Below are 17,939 nucleotides of genomic sequence, written 5' to 3' on the forward strand. Positions count from 1 at the left end.
TTAAAGAGTTATTTTGAGTTGGTTGGTTATTCGGACCTTGTTGGTTGTACGAGTTATTGTTGGGTCCATTTGGATTGTAAAGAATGTTTTGATTTCAATTAAAGTTTAGGCTTGGCGGTTGATAATAATTTTGATAATTATTTCTCGGCCTTTGGTTCATGTAGGAAACATTCTCTCGTTGTTCCATTGTTTGCTCAATGTGACAATCTTTTGTTAAGTGTGGTCCACCGCATTGCTCACAACTGATTTGTATTGCGTGAATATATTTAGTCATCTTTTCCATTCGTCTCTCGATAGCATCTATTTTTGCGTAAACGGAATCAAAGTCATGGCTAGAATCGGCTCTAGCTACTTTAGATGAACGAAAAATATCTTTTTCCTGTTGCCACTCATGCGAGTGGGAGGCTGTGTTATCAATGACTTAGTGAGCTTCAGTTGCGGTTTTCTTCATAATGGAACCACCAGCTACTGTGTCGATGCCTTTTCGTGTAGCAACATCGACACCTTTGTAGAATATTTGTACTATTTGATAAGTGTCTAAACCGTGTTGAGGACATCCTCTCAACAACTTTCCGAATCTTGTCCATGCCTCATATAATGTTTCATTTGGCTTTTGCGTGAACGTAACAATTTCTCCTTGAAGTCTCACGGCTTTAGATGCTGGAAAGAATCTTTTAAGAAATTTTTCAACTAAAACATCTCATGTGTCAATTGCTCCTTCGGGTAACGATTCTAACCAATCTTTGGCTTCTCTCTTTAAAGTCCAGGGAAACAACATGAGATAGATCTGTTCATCCTCAACTTCTCTGATTTTGAATAGAGTACAGATCCTATTAAATGTTCAAAAATATTCGTTTAGATCTTCTTTTGGCGTACCACTATATTGGCATTGATTAGTTACCATGTGTAGGATTTGTCCTTTGATCTCATAATATGGCGCATTAATATCTGGCCGAATAATGGCGTGACCTTGGCCAGTGCGTGTGGCTCTCTTTCGGTCTTCCATAATTAGAGGTTCAGATACTTCCATATTTGAATTTGTTAAATACGAATCACTAGAAGATTTTGATTTAACGGTTATTTCCTCGACAATCTCTGGTTGAATGATTTGTGGTTCAGGAGGAATAATTAGTGGTTCAAGATCTCTGAATTATCCTTGAATATCCTCCGGGTTCTCAATTGTGAAGTCGGGTTCAAAAAATGGATTATCGGAAATTTGAGTTGGAATACTTGTTCGACTAGATGATGATTCTAAAGAAAAATCAACAGCGGCAATATTAGCTAGATGTCTTGATCTGATTACAGGTGGTGAACGTACGAAAGGTGGTGAACGTTTTGCTCGGTGCATTCACCGAATATCCTATTAGTTATAAATATAAAAATTATATAAGTTATCAAATTAATAGACTTTTCTGATTTTGCCCACGTTTCGAATAGCCAATGGATGCAGCGGGTAGCCAGGACCCTTTAAATCGGAATACTTTGTTATATTTGATACCTATCTGGGAATAGCCATGTTTCGAATAGACAATAAAAATTATATTTGATACCTATCTGGGTTTTGCCCATAATAGTCCATCGGTCATAATTATAATATGCTCGTCAAATTAACCTTATTCCCGAATTCAAATATTCCAACTAATTAGGGATTCGAACTGTAACAAGGTTTTAATACTTTGTTAATAATTACACCAGGTTATCGACTGCGTGTAATCTAAGGTTTTAATACTTTGTTAACAATTACACCAATTATCCTTGTATGTAATCCACCCCTGTTTTAATTAGTCCATGATACATTAATTTATCCACTTGGTTATAATGAATAATCAATTACCCAATCCAATTGATTAATTAAATGATCGTAAAAGATGTCGTATAAACGTCACTAAATAGGACATGCATAATCATTTAATAATTATTAGATTAACTAATTTGAAGATAGGTTTGACAGATTCCAATGAGTTGTTATTCAATTAGACAATACCCCCCATCTATTAATAGTCCATAGTCCAATGTCCACAAGTGTCGGTCTTTTGTTCAAACCCGAATTATGGTACAAAATCCAATAACCCCATCTTAATATTTAGTCCAACATCACGATTACTTTGGCTCAAATAAGCATAATAATAACTTAGTTACGAGACATTAATTTAAAAAGAAGAACATAGCTTACAATGTTTATTAATAGCGTAGTGTTACACGGACAGAGTTCTGACTTTAAAACCCATAAAACATATCTTACAATAACCCAATTATTATTATTCTTAACTTAAACTTAATATTATAAATATAAATATAAATTACAGAGGGAGAGATAGATATTATGTTGGTGTGTGTAAACTGGCCAGAATTCGTTGCAATTTATAGAGTTGGCCAGACTTTTGCTCTCATGCGATCGCATGAATTTAACCCTTCCTGGCCATGCGATCGCATGGCCAGCTGTGACAGCTCAGAATGATTCCAAAACATGGGCGGCTCGATTATTTAATATATATAATATAATATATATAATTTTATATAATTATATATATTATATTATATTCTTGTGCATAGTAGACTCGTAATTTTAGGTCCGTTGCCTCGTGCGTTGATGCTCGGTTTATGTCTCGGTTACGGATTTTCGAACATCTTTTTGTGTGCTTAGATATCTTGTACTTTGCGTTCCGCGGCTTGTACTCTTGTAATTTTTAGACGTTTCTCATCAATAAATTGAACCACTTGAATTATATGTTGTACATTTGAGCTTTTTGGTCATTTGCGTCTTCAAATCGTCGTTTTCTTCTTTTGTCTTCGCACTTATTTATTTAAACGAATATTACATAAAATAAAACAATTGCAACTAAAAGCTTTACATATTGAAAGAATATTGTGCCTAAATATATATTCATTTGGAGCACTATCAAGGCTACACACGCGGTTAAGGATACTTGTATTCAGCACCCAAACGTTCCAAGCCAGAAAGCCGTGAGATCTCTAACCGGGTCAACAAACCGACAAAGGGAAGTAAAAGTGGCTAGAAGTCACACTGGCATTTAGATGGGTGTCCTGGTGGAAACTGATCACTTCAACCAAGAAAATCTTGATATCTGTGTTTTATTTTTCTAATAAGAAAATATGTATGTTGTTTTAACAGATGAATAAAATATTTCTCTGTTTACAATAACTTTGTCACGTTACTACCAACACATTATTCACAAGTAAAGTAACTGTCTAGCGGCAGATGAATTCAGGTGTCTAATAAGTCCCATATGAGTTACTTGTACCCCCTTAAGAGGTTATGGTCTAGCCCTCATTGGTACAAGTTTATACTGATAAACGGCCAAAGAGTAGATGGCATAGACACATGTGACTGCATAGTTTACATGCCAAAGCTAATACAAATGTCGTCTAGGCCTACATATGAAGACACGAACTTGTCCTAACAAAATACAATCAACACATTAAACACTTAAACATACAATGTTAATCACGTGGTTCCATTACAAAATGTTGTCAAAAGTTAATTACAAAGAGTGTGCAAAAGTTCTAAACTACACATCACTCAAACTCATACTCCAACACCTGTTGCACGGTTGCAGAATCGAAGGCACAGAGATCCTCAAAACCGGCAAAATGGACCTCGGACAGGGTTTTCTCTACCTCCTTCACCTCTCAGAAAGCACCCGGGATAACCTTCCCGGCAATGTCAGGGTGCAGAACAGCCTCACCACCAACATGATGCTTCTGCATTAGGCGTACCGACTGCAGAAAGCTCGCCGACCCAAAGTTCTTGACATAAGCATCAAAGGGCCCCTTCATAGTGCCAGATATGATGTCTTTCTTCATCACAGAAGGCAAGGAAGCATGCAGACATTTGCACTAGGCCATCGCATCATCTTTCAGCAGGGAGGAAGAGGATATTTCTTTATCCTTTTCAGCCAACTTTTCCGCCTGCTGCTGCACCCAATCCTTCGCAGGCTTCAGCTTCTGCTGCAGGTCCTCAGCCACAACCTTCTCAGCCTTATCCGCCTCATCACCCTGGGTGAAGCTATCCAGCACAGAGGCATTTAGGGTCATAAAATCTCGAGCACGGGTAACCTTCGCCTGATCCCGAGGGATGGTAGAAATAGTTTACAGAACTGTAGAGGAAGATCCTTTCTCTATGGCATCCTTACAGCCATCATAATCTATATCAAGCTGAGAGAAAGCTCGTATAAGATCATCCTCAATAAGAATATCAAAGGTGGCATCATCAGAGAAAACTTGTACTGACCACCCTCCTCTTCATCCTCCACCACAATAGGCTCTGTTGACTCACCACCTCCGTCACCAACAGATGAGCTTTCCGGAGCTACAAAATAATGCAACACAATGTCACTATACAACATCTACTGTAATTGACAAGTGAGAATATAAGGCGTGGCCATTACCTTTATCTCTTTTGGCCCTCAGTTAAGGGAGCTCCTTGATTTTCCTCTTCACGACCGACTAATCCTCGGGGACAGTCGATTAAGGAAGGTTGAACTCAGAACCATCACCGGTATTTTGCTCCAGGTTTTGCGAAACAACATCCGGTTAGCTTCTGAATTGATGTGAACCTTGTCAAACTCCAACTCATCAAGATCCCCAAACACCATAGGATTGCTAAACTCCATCACTGTTAAAATAAACATATACGGTTAGCACAAACACAATATGGAAATATAAAGATTGGCTAGGATCAGTCTCCACCTTCTCCATTGAGGTGAATGACGGGCTTGAAATTTCCATCCGACCATTGATGGCTCACTCCTCCCATCACAAGCATGGGCTCCGGATACGGTCGTTGGGGAAAACTAAAGTTTTGGATAGCCGATATACATGCCTTCTCGACATGGTTTAATACTAGAACCCTATTGGCTCCTCTCTTTGCCTTGTCTGTCCATTCACACAAGGCAAAAAATGGTCTGGCAGCTCCTTTTTACCAATAAAAAAGAAAGATTCCCACCATTCCTTCAAATAGGTATCCATATCACTAGTGAAGGAGAAGAACCCTATTCGCTTAATGGTGAACCAAACCACCTCCGATTCTGACACAGTGAAACAATAGAGAAACATACGAATGGTAGGAAAGTTATGATAGTAGTTGAGATACATCTCCCACATAACCAACTTCTAGTACGCATGGGGATGTAACTTGGCAGGCACTATTTTATAATGACCAAAAAACTGATACATAAACTTTGAATAGGGCAATCGGAAGTTTCCCACTGTAATGGCTGCCCCGTACATGGTAACCATGTCCGATGGAGGCTTATAGGCCCAATGCCTGGCATCAGGGACTGCCAAAACATAATTTTCAAGAAAAGGGTACTTTTCTACTAACTCGTGAAGATAATCGTGACAATCCCAACTCATAATGTTATCAACATGTACTGAAACCCCAGAAGACGACTCCACCACGTCTCCTGATCAAGCATAGAATAGAGGGGTCGGATCCGGTTCATGCTTATCTACAATAAATGAGGATTTAAGGGTCATTTGAGTTTAACTTTCTGGTCCGGAGTACTGTAAATAACCCCTTGCGAGATGAGGATCTTAACAGGGGTGGTTAAATGTTGACATACCATCTACGGGATAGCCGGTTATTGATGGCTCTGGTTGAATTGTAGGATTATGTTCATAGAACGTTACCTGTAGATCAAGGGTAAGTCTAGTGATGCGTTGTAAGCCCGGTAGCTCGGGTAAAGATTGCACTAGAAGAGAAGCACTTCTATCTCTGTTATGTTTCAGTACTAAGAATAGTATATGTCTTAAACCGAGTGAGTGAGATCCCCCTTTGTTGTGGCTTGAACCCTTTATTTATAGGTTAATCCTTTTTGTTTTCTAATGCCACGTAATAAGGTTGGAGGATTGTGGTCTGTCAATAGTACTCCTTTGTGTGAGGTGGTCCGACAAAAGTAAAAAGTATTTTGTCGGGCCTGATTCTTGTCAGCCATGCTTACCCTGCAAGCTACAGCATTTCCTGACACATACACGTCATCTCAGCGCCTAAAAAGGTGATGTACTAAGCCTTTATTCTTGCGCTGAATCATTTTGGCGTGCCATATGCGTGTCACATACGTGACAATGTATGTCTAATGCGCAACATGAGTTAATCGGGTTTGCATATCATTAAGTCCCTCAGTTCAATAGTATGCGCAAGCATTGCGCATGGTGTTGAACTCAACTTATATCTGTCATCTGCTCTCCATGCGCTAAGATACCCGACTTTGTTACAATTTTTTTGAATTTTTTGAGTTATTGTAAAAAATTACAACTGTTGCAATGGTGCATCTAATGCATGGAAATCTTGTCAGCGTCTATAAGTCTGTTACAATGGTCAGGATGTCACTTCAGCTGTCGTGTGTCGCTTCACTATTTACATCTTCTCGCTGCGTGACACGTGTTTCTCTCTTAGCCGTTTATTTTTTAACCGCCCTTTCTCAACTCCCTTGGGATGCTTCAAGTGTTTTTAGTCCCCTATAAATACCTCATAGGTTTTTCCAAAAGTTTTTTTTACCTTATATGCTTTATCTGATCTAGCTCAAAATTTCTTCTGCTATCTGTTAGTGCTTCACGCTTCGACTTTAAGTGTTCAGGAGAGCGCGTACTCTACTACTTTTCTCTGTTTGTAAAATATTTTTGATTGTGTTTGTGATAAATGGCTTCCACATCTACCACCGAACCTGATAGTTCTGAGGGTATTGAGTCAATTATTACAAGGTGCGAGATTAGGAAAATATTAGATTGGTACCCGCTATTGCAGGATATAAGCCATGTTGCGCCCTTACCAGATTAGCGCGCAGACACCTTTATTCCAAAGAAGGTTACCGTGTACCGCGAAGTCATGAAATAAGGGAATTTGTGCTATCCTTCTACTCCTTTTTTCATGGAGGTTCAAAATAACTTTTGCATCGGTATCGGGCAATTACACTCATACAGCGCCTGCGCATCGCGTATTTTGAAATGTGGTACAACCATTTTCGGTTTGTACCTACAATAAATTTATTTAAAAATGTGTTCTCGTATCAAAAGAGGCAACATAGTTGCTTTTAGTTTAATGACAGGGTTAAGTTTGTGAAGCGCGTGAAGGCTGGCGTTCGCCAAGTCGAAAAACACTTTCTTTTACATTGACAATTCTTTCATTCCTCCCGCTTGCGCTAATACACTTATGTGGAATTCAGAAGCTACTGTGACACATTTTAATAATAAACCAACTCTTACCCATGTTAAGGAGCATAGACTTGCTTTATTTAGGAACCGCAAGCTTATAAACCGCAATTATAGCCATGAGGTCGCGGGTTGCTAATATGTGTCCTTATCTACCCGTCCTGCCAATTATCAAAGATCCTAACAATAATGGTAGGCCTGTGGATGGGCTATAACTTATATATATATATATATATATATATATATATATATATATATATATATATATATATATATATATATATATATATATATATATATATCTTTCCTTCACATTCTTATATTTAACTTGTGCTATTTTCATCATTGTAGTTATGTTGCTCGATAGATTGCTCGAGAGCCGCGACATCAAAGGTGTTTATACTAAGACGCCGAATGTGGAGAATGAAGGTGAGGCTGTCTCGACCCCAATCCTTCAGTTGAGGGTGATGGTTCCGGTAGGACTAATGTAAGCGAGAGGCATGCTGGCGATGGGTCCAGGAAGGTGGTAGTGAGGGGCGCGGTCGAACATGCGGACCAGACGGCGCTGAGACTCACGATGGTGCTGAGACTCATGATGGTGCCGAAGGTGTGCGCAAACGAAAGCGCGTCGCGAAGGCGAAGTCTGGTAGGAAGTCGAAAGGTATTCTTGTTTCATTCATTTTATACGTCTACACTATTTTATCTGTGTTCCATTGTAACTAACTTGTTTTTATTCTTTCGTTTCAACAGATAACAGGTTAGTGTTTTATGGCATGAAATAGCTGCTATCAGTGCCAGGGGAAGCATTGGCTTCCCAATTTGGCTTTCTGGGGAATGTTTCTCTTCCTGAATACTTTTCAAATCTGTCACCTGAGGCCCTTTCTTGGGTGGATGTTCAGATGACTATACTAAACTTGATTTACTCACATCATCATTTGAAAGAGAAGAGAGCTCGTCTAGATGGTGCGGGTTCTTCTACACCTGGTGCGCTGAATGTTGATGATGCGCATGATCGTATTCTTTTGGTAAAAAAGCAACATGGGGATGTGGAGAAAGCGTGCGATGAGGCTGCTGCTGTTGTCTCAATTACTGTTTCTGAGAAAGCATCATTGGTCGCTAATGTCAAAGAGTTGACTGGAACGATGAGCTCCTTGGAATCCGAGAAGCAGGTGCTGGCCAAAGATTGTGAGGAGCAGACCAGTAAGTTGGTTGTTTTAGAGGGCGAACGTGATGTAGCTCTGCATCAGTTCCGGACCCTTAAGCAGGGACTTCCTTTGTTTGTTACTCGCGCATGCGATTCCGAGCATGTAAGCGAGTTGTTCGCGGATGCTTTATTTGCTTTTCAAGCGGAGGAAAGACTTGTGTTTTGGGAGAAGATTAAGCCTCATGTTCAGCCTACTCCCGATTTGGATGCTATTGTGAAAGAGTTTGTGGATCCTAATGCGATGGAGAAGAGGCATCTGGTCACACCAAAACTGGCAAATATTATGGTTCCTAATTTGGTCACCTTGTCGCAGGACCCCACTGTTGATAGTCAGCACTTGTTATTGGAGAAGTTGTAATTTGTATCCTTCCAGAAAAAGTGTAAATTTTTGAAAATGTAACTCTGTTTATAATGGAATGACAATCTCTCGTGCTTCATTATGTTGTTTATAATCTTTATCTTATTGTTATGAAATATTTATTTCAGGTAATGCGATGTGGCGTGCTCAGGCTTGAAAGCGTTTATGTATGATTTTTAACTTAGGAAAATTTTTAGTAGATCATATTCATTCGGGATGCACTCGTACTTATCCGACCGTGCGTATGCCATGTGTAGTTGTCAGTTGCGCATATATGTGGACTATCATTGTTGTATTTAGCTCATTTATCTTACCCTTGTGATGGTTACCAAGTGCTCACGTTCAATCTTTTAACTATGATATTTGAGGAAGGATATCCTAAACTAGGTGCCATTTTGGCTATGTGATTTGCTGAAGCGTTTTGTTAGCACGAATGGTGATGAGCAACTTTTTCTCAAGTTAAAATTTCATCACACATTTGTTAGTCATCCTGTCATGTGAGTTTTACGTATAGCTATTTCGTGATCAAGTGCGTAGGATCGTTTGTGAACATGTTAACATGTCTGGCTAAGATATTTATTGATTTCAATCGTAATTATACTTAATTCACGTCAACACTTAACTTATCATATATATTGTTGTGCACATAATATATACTTAAGTTATGTGTCTATGTGTGCACATCGGGACTCTTCTAAGTGCGCCAACACTTAAGATTGAGGTCAAGCGCAACCAACGGCGTTGTTTATAGTCATGACTTGTAGATCTCGAATTATGCTCGAGCAGGTTAGGTCAACCTAATGACTCTTAACCATTCGGTTATAATAAACTAGCTTGTCACCAAACAAGCTTCTGCCGCACGGGTGCCAGAGAAAGAAACCCTTCAAAGGCAGAAGTGCATGAGACACTTGACCGTGTGCACCATCATCAAGTTACAAAACTACTTTGAATTCGATAGCACAAAGATATTGGCAGACAATAACTTGAAAATACAGATTTTCATAAAAAGATAAATTTGAGCTTGAAGCACTTACAAATGATATTTCGAATAGTCCATTTTTACTAACCTTGCGCTTAACCAAATGAGCTTAATTTAAAACATACAAACGTTTAATAATAAGCATAACCACTGTAGTGGTGACTTGGTACACATGCCCTTTCCCTAAGCTTCTTATTCTTGTATTCTTCAAACCCGTAATCCACGCCAGCGATCTCGTCTCCTGCATCAATTGCAGCTCCTAAAGAGCTACCCCTATCTTCTTTTCCCTTCACGACAGCTTGAATACTTTGGATCTGTTAACACCAATTAAATTGGTTTACAAAATCAACGAATGCGCGAGCTTATGCGTTAAGTGCATTTTTTATGCGTCTTACGTTTCGGATTATGTAAGATTGTGCTCATTTTAATGCAGTAAGTGCGCGAACTAGTTGTGCGTACACATCATATAAATCAGCCAAGTATTTAAGCAGCGGTTTTATTTGAGGGCGTGTGCACGATCTGTTAATTTTAGTTTCAGAATAGTTAAAGTTACGTGGACCTGTTGAAGCCAATAATCTTCCTCTGTCACTTATGATTTTAGAGTAGCTCATCCCTTGGAGTGGGTAGCACAATGATGCCATGAGCCACATACGACGTTCTGTTGAAATTCGATATCGCTGGCTACCCAAGGATGGCATCATACTCAGAGTTAGCACGAATCAAGCTAAAGTCTACCACCAGCGAGTGCTCCCTTTTTTGGTCGTGGACATTCGCAAAGTCAATCCTACTACAAGCGTTCCCATCAACCAGGAGGCTTTTCTGATTACTCCCTTGAATCGTTTCCTTGTTACCCTCAAGTTGCAGTTCATCCTGTATGATAGGTCACTAAAGCAGTGAAAGAACATAACATTGATGCAACTAGCAGTGTTAATAAGAATCTTATTAATGTTCTAGCTACATTCGGGTAAGTAGCCTTCAATCACTAGCAGAGCACATTTTCTTATGCCACTAGGTTCGTGCAGGAGCATCGGCCTGAAGGATTCCCATGGAAACAACGGTTCTTTTTCTATGTTCTTCCAATTTTCCCACGAAAAGACGTAAATCACCTTGTCTTTTTCAGCATTTTCGTCTTCTTTCTTGTAGGCGCCAGACCCATCCTTCTGAGGTTTCAGATGCTTCAATTCCCTACATTTATGGCAACCGATTACCTTATCTACCAGCGCCTTGCAACGGTTTGTCTCATGTCTGAAATCATCGTGGAAGTCGCAGAATTTGGATTTATCACTTCGCGCATGTTCAGAAATGCGCGCCAGTTTTTCGAATGTCTTGTAGATAGGTTCTATCACATATATCTCCTTTAAACTTTTAGTGAGGCTTCTGATCAGTGTTTTCTTATTTTCTCGCATTTCATTGTCCTTGTTCTTGTGATGCTTCTGGTTATTATTTTCTTGATATCACCACTGGTGTCTCGCTTCGTTGTGGCCACCATTACCGTGATGGTGATACGGGCTAGAGTCATGCTGGTTTCTTCCAAAGCCGCCAGATTGGCGACCTCCTCGGGGAGAATCGTACCCGTGTCGTCATCCATGACCTGAGTCGCGGTAGCCAGAGTACTTTGTTGTGTCCTCCTCTGCACGCATGTGCTCGTGCGCTTCTTGAATTGCTTCTACAAGTGTTTTGGGAAGGTGTTTCCTGAGTCTTTTCCATAACGTCAAGTGGAGATCTCGACAAATTCCATGTATGAATCCTGATACTTTCTGCGACTTCGCCAAGTCTGGGATCCTGATGACTTTTTGACAGTATCTATATATGAATTATCCCAATCACTCGCAACACTCATGTTTAATGTTGTGGCATTCCACATGAGTTCTTCGAGCTGCGCGCATGTTTTGAAAGTTGAGCAGAAAGTGTGTTCGAAGGTCATTATAATAGCTAATCGTAGGTGCAGGAAGTTTATTATACCATTGTCGAGCTACACCTTCGAGTAGCGGAGGAAACTCCACCAGTGGTAGATCCACAACCATTTTAGAGGTGTCAAATGACAACACTCAGTTTTTGTATGGGTATGTAAGTTTTAAGATTTAATAGTATAAATTTGTTGGACTATAAAAAATGACACCAACCCATTTATCAAACAGGACTTTTAGCGGCTGAGAGTGAGAATCTAGAATTGAAATCGTTCACATCAAAACAATTAGTTTGATAATATCATTTATATGATGTATTAGTTTATTATATATACTAACAGATCATTGGTCTCGTATCGAGGTGGCTTTTCAATCAAACTGTTGAATGTTCAAATTCAAGGTTGTATAAGTATATACTTCTGGATAAATTTATGTATGGGTGTGTGAGTTTACTTTTTAAAAAATTAGTTTATTCTATAGAGATGCAAGCCACGTTAGAAAGAATTGTAATAAGAAACATATTTGTAACACCCTAATTTTTTTTATATCACAGCGGAAGACTGAATTCACATAATTTCCCTTAGTTAATTACAAACATGATTATTACAAATCATTCATTAATTACTTAATTACAAACCACAGGTGTTACGTTAAACGACTAACTACATATTTTAGAAAAGTTAATACATCAGATTTCGTCTTGTCAAACATATCGTCAACCTGACTCCCGTCCCTACCAGCACTAAGATCCAAAACCTGCAAGGGAGGAGGTGAGGGGTTAGCACAAGGCTAAGTGAATGGAACTATCAAAAGGTCTAGCATATAGTACCAACTTGTACTCCTATTACAACAGCTTCATACAACCACATACAACACACAACAACTAGCAACTAGCAACTAGCAACTTTGCTCCAACTAGAGGACAGGCGGCTTGTACGGGCACACGACCCTAGCTGATCAGGCTAGAATCTACTGATAGTCCTTACTACTGAATCCCCAGTATAGTCATCCACACGCATGTGATGCGTCATTCAACACTATACTTAACAAGCAGTAGCCAACTGAACCTAACCACAACTAGGTTGACCTCTCTGAGCTGAACCTAACAGATCAAGGTTTCAACAATAACAACAACAACAACTTGTGCACATAAAATTAGTCAACTACTACTACTATTATAGACAACTAATACTACTAAAAGCATGGCAACCTTATCTGCAATCAACTATACAAAATAACTACTAATCATGGTAATTATCAATAATATAAACATAGTAGTGCAACTTGCTACTCTATACTACACCAAGAGATAATTTCACTCACCGAATACCAGTAACTAGCTCAGATAATCTATAACCGAGCTTCTTCTTTATCCTTATCACCCGAACATAAGGAAAATTAAGTTAGTTTCTGTCCATTAGCACAAAACAGCATAATACAGCAAATTAGTAGCAAAAGTGTCACTAAAAGTCTACCTAACACTTATGCATTTTCAGAATTTACATCCTGATTATCATAAGTCACGCGGGCAGCATAACGGCAAGATATCAACACTTAGTAAAATATTCTGCCCACAAAGACACGCGGTCGACTGAGTTACACAGTCGTGTAACACCTTGTTTTTCTGTTACACGTTATTCGGGATGGTGTTCGAGTTACAAGGTGTGTAACGTAACTTTTTAACCTCGAATAAAGTTTGAGTTTATGTTTTAAAGCCTTACTATTAGAAAGAGTATCTTATTACGTTTCCAACGAAATTTTATTCATCGAAAACAGAGTTACGGTCAAAAAGTTATGGTCAAAACAAGTTGCTAATCCTAATTTTTGCTCGAATGCCAGTATCTGTAGGTTGGAGTGGCGCGCCACCCTTTTAAGCAGCGCTCCGAGTGCCCCTGATGCATTTTTCAGCCTTTTTAAAGGGTTTAAATGAGGGGTATTATGGTCCTTTTACATATGGACGGGATAAATGAGTGGGAGCAGATTCTTGGCTCCATTTTCATCTCAACCTTATCTCTCTCACTCTCTCATCAAACCCTAGAGAGAGGAAGTCATTTTAGAGAGAGAGAGCTTCAATTGGAGAAGAAGAAGCTTGAATCGATCAAAAGCTCAAGTGTTAAAGTTGTTCTACTCGTCAACGGCATCATTTTAGCGATGTTGGTAAGTCTCAACTCCAATTTTCATCTTTGTGATTTGATATTCAAGATTAGAGTTTTGAGCTAGTTAGTTGTAAAACCCATTTGGAAGATGAAATGGGTTATTTGTAGCAAGTTATTGTTGTTGTTGGTGGGTTTTGGGTTGATTGATGATTTAGCCATGATTAGGGCTTTAAATTGAGTATAATCACTATGATTAGTGATTATGTTGTTGAAAGAACCTAAATGGGTGTTGTTGGAAACTTAATTTTTGAATTGGTTTAAAATTAAGAGTTGTAAGTTGATTTTGGTAAAGACAAGTGTTTAAAACTTGTGATTGAGTTACATTGGCGTTGTTGGAACCATTTCCATTAGTGTTAGTGATTATGGTAGTGTTGGAACCATTTTGGGTGTATTTGGTTGACTAATTTTGAAATGAGTCAAAATTAGGGTTTACGTGTCAATTTGGGAAAGATAGGTGTTTAACACCTATGATTGGGTTTGATTGGTGTATTAGGACCATTCTCACGTTTGTTAGTGATTATTGGTTAGTTTGGGCGCGGTTTGTGCTTGGAAGTGCATTTGGGTCGAAATTGCACTAAGCTTCAATTTGGGTTAATTTGTAAATCCACCCTAATTGTGTTATCTGTTATGTGATTAATGGGATAGGTACATTCCATTGGCGATTTCAGACTTCTTTGGTTGCATTCATCAAGGCAATAAGGTGAGTATAAATATATTATATGCGTATTTATGCATAGGATGGGTGCGGGGTGGTAGAGTGATCCTTGCTCGGATTCACTCTACATGTGATGGAAAATGGATTCTTGGAGTTTGAGTCCATATTGTACGCTTATGCATTTTAGGTTACCACCCTTGAGGTAGTGAATCTTTGGTATATATGGATTCACGTTGGCATGTCGGGCCAACCCCGTCGTTGTTGATGATGTTGAGGAGATGAATCTCGGGTAGTGCAGATTCATGATGACTCGGGCAGTTCGGTCATCTTAGTAATGAGGTGGTGAATCTCGGGTAGTTCGAATTCACTAAGGCACGGGTAGTTCGGCCAACCTCGGTTGTTGAAGTGGTGAAGGAAGTGAATCTCGGGTTGTGCGAATTCACTAAGGCTCAGGTTGTTCGGCCAACCTTCATATGTATGAGGTTAAGGGGTTAAACTTAGTGTCTTGGATAACTATTGTATATGCGTGTATATACTTATTATATGTTGTAGCTAATCTTGCGGATTTGGCTTGGTGGTATGTTATGTATAGCTTGCTTAGTTTTACTCGGTATGTGGTATGTGTTTACTTTATGTGTTAGTTGTACGTATTCATTTTATGCATATATATGTATATAGTATGTTTATACTCACTAAGCTTTCATAGCTTACCCTCTCGTTGTTTACATTTTTACAGATTCGCGTGGAGGTGGTGACTCGAGTAAGCGTGGATACTAGTGGATTGCGTAGGTTGCTTTAGAAGACGTGCTTTTGGATTGATTAGGATTGGGTAGCGTATCCCCAATCACCATGCTCGGTCTTTATTTTGTATTAAACTCATGTGGTCAAAAAATTGTATTTAGTATGAAATTCGTAAAATGGGCCGATGTGCGCCCCTTGTCGTAAAACTTGTTTTATTATGAAAACGTGTTAGTTTTACTTACTTTAATGTGCTTTGAAAACTGTTTCATCTGAAAGTGTCTGGAAGCGGGAGATCTTTTTACGTGAAAATGACACTTAGGACAGCAGGGATCGGAGCGGCGCGCCCCATATTGGAGCGGCGCTCCATTTGACTGAAAACCTGCTTCTTGTAAATAAAAAAAAAAAATAATAATAAGCCTGTATTGGTTGGATAACGGTTTGGGTCGTTACAAGTCGGTCGACTTTGTCCACATACTCGGTCGAGTGTCATCTCACACAGTCAACTGACTAAAATTAAATCATCTGGTCAGAACTCAGACACACTCGGTTGAGTGTGTCTCTCAACCGGTTGATCGTCTACACAGTCGGTCGAGTGTCAAGAGACACTCGGCCGAGTGTGTTCATCTGATGGAGAAGATGAACACAGCTACAGGTTTGACCCAAAATTCGCCATTTCTTGCTCTATAGCTCGTTTCTTACATCAAAACTGACCAAATCAAGTACACTAAACATCACTAAGCATAAACCCACAAGATTTTGACACAAACAACATCAAAATCAACCAATTTGATACTAAAACCCACTTTAACAAAACATAACATAAAAATCTCATTTTCTCAAAGATTAAAGCTTGACAGACTTTGATTCTTACCTTAAAAGATTCAATAAACTGTAAGGAACAAGATGATATGAATGATTTGAGCTCTAGAACAAAAATTGGAAATCTAGGGTTTGATGGAATGAGATGAGAGTGTACGGAGTGTTTGGGAATATTCAAGTGAAATGGAGAAAATAGGAGAAAAAAGGCAGCATTATAGACTTATTTGGGGTTAAAACCCCATACCTCACAACACATGGGTAAATTACCAGTTATCTGATAACATTCGTACTTAATTTGACTACCCTAACGGAGTTCAAATTAAACAAACGAACCTGTTCTGTGACCCTTGTCACAAACTGGTCTGAACTAAACAATTAAATAATTATAAACATATAATTATTATAATAACATACAAACATATAATTATTATAATAACATACAAACACACCCAAGTTCAAAAGGTTCATTTCAACTAGGCCCGGTAACAGGATGTTACAATATTTCATGTGAAATTCTGGCTCTGATATTATATTATGACACCATCCATCTAAAATCTTGGCTTCGCTACTGAACTCTACACAGTTTGTTTCATTAGACCAGCGCTAGTTTAATGCTATTCCTTCATATTTTTGGAGAAAGTCATCTGGGTTAGAAAACCCATCATAGTACCCTAGAGTGAGCGGTATTACTGGTAGCGGTGTCGAAACATGATTCAATATGCGAGCCGCAAACTTTTCTCCAGTAGGGCGGTTTCAAACGAGGGTTTGACTAGTACATCTTTCATTCCTGCATACAGATTTTTGATCATAAGTTCAGCCTTTACGGGCTATTCAAACTCATGCACCATGTTGTCTGGAACTGCATTCATTAGCACATAGATCAGATTAGCTTAGTCCGTAGCACGTTGTTCCCGTGCCTGCGCGGGTGACTCGCCAAGAGTTTCTTTGCCCGTGGACGAAGTTCCTGGTATAAAGATTGTAGCGCTAGACTTTGGCGCCAATGGAGAGGTGTCTGGACGGGGCGCTGGCAAGGGTCTTGCGCTTTGAGGACCAACAGGACTACTTGGCTTGTTGGGACTGTTGCGAGCGCTTTCAGACACATGATAAGTTGGAGTAACCCCACGTTCGCAGTGTTTGAGGCCCAGGGTATCGGTGGAACTGCTTCGGGCGTCTTGAAAGGAGACGCTAGAGCATTGAGAGGAGATGTCGAGGCGCTCTTTGGAGGTGCGTTGTCAGAGGTTCCTGCGGAACCTTTGATGACAGGATTTTGTCCTGTAGGTGAGGTAGCTCACGCCGAAGCTGGCTTTGGTGCTTCTGGCTTGCTTGTCATTTGATACCTGTAACTGTATTGAAAAAGAAATAAGCATGCTATTAGCAGACACATAGAAAAAAGATCAAATCAAAACCTTTTAAGTTATATGTCCCACGGATGGCGCCATTTGATCAAGCATAGAATAGAGGGTTCCGGTCCGATCCATGCTTATCAATAATAAAGGGGGATTTAAAGGTCATTTGAGTTTAACTCCCCGATCTGAAGTACCGTGAATAAACCCTTGCGAGATGAGGATCTCAACAGGGGTGGTTTAACGTTCACCCACCATCAATGGGATAGCCGGTTGTTGATGGCTCAGGTTGACTTGTAGGAATTATGTTCATAGAATGTTACCTGTAGATAAAGGGTAAGTATAGAGATGCGCTGTAAGTCCGGTAGCGAGGGTAAAGATTATGCTCGAAGAGAAGCGCTGCCATATCTGTTATGTTTCAGTACTAAAAATAGTATATGTTTTAATACGAGTGAGAGAGATCCCCTTTTGTTGTGGCTTGGACTCTTTATTTATAGGGTAATCCTTTTTGTCTTCTAATTCCATGTAATAAGGTTAGAGCATCGTGGTATGTCAATAGTACTCCTTTCTGTGAGGTGGTCCGACAAAATATAAGACCTGATTATCT

General features: G+C 39.4%; 1 non-coding gene across 1 annotated transcript; it reads left to right on the forward strand.

The window, feature by feature from the left end:
• Window positions 1–539: 539 nt before the first annotated feature.
• Window positions 540–646, forward strand: LOC139861004 (small nucleolar RNA R71). The gene has a single exon (XR_011763625.1). It is a non-coding gene; the product is annotated as a small nucleolar RNA R71 (small nucleolar RNA).
• Window positions 647–17,939: the final 17,293 nt, after the last annotated feature.

Source organism: Rutidosis leptorrhynchoides, chromosome 7, assembly GCF_046630445.1.
Source record: "Rutidosis leptorrhynchoides isolate AG116_Rl617_1_P2 chromosome 7, CSIRO_AGI_Rlap_v1, whole genome shotgun sequence".
Taxonomy (NCBI): Eukaryota; Viridiplantae; Streptophyta; class Magnoliopsida; order Asterales; family Asteraceae; genus Rutidosis; species Rutidosis leptorrhynchoides.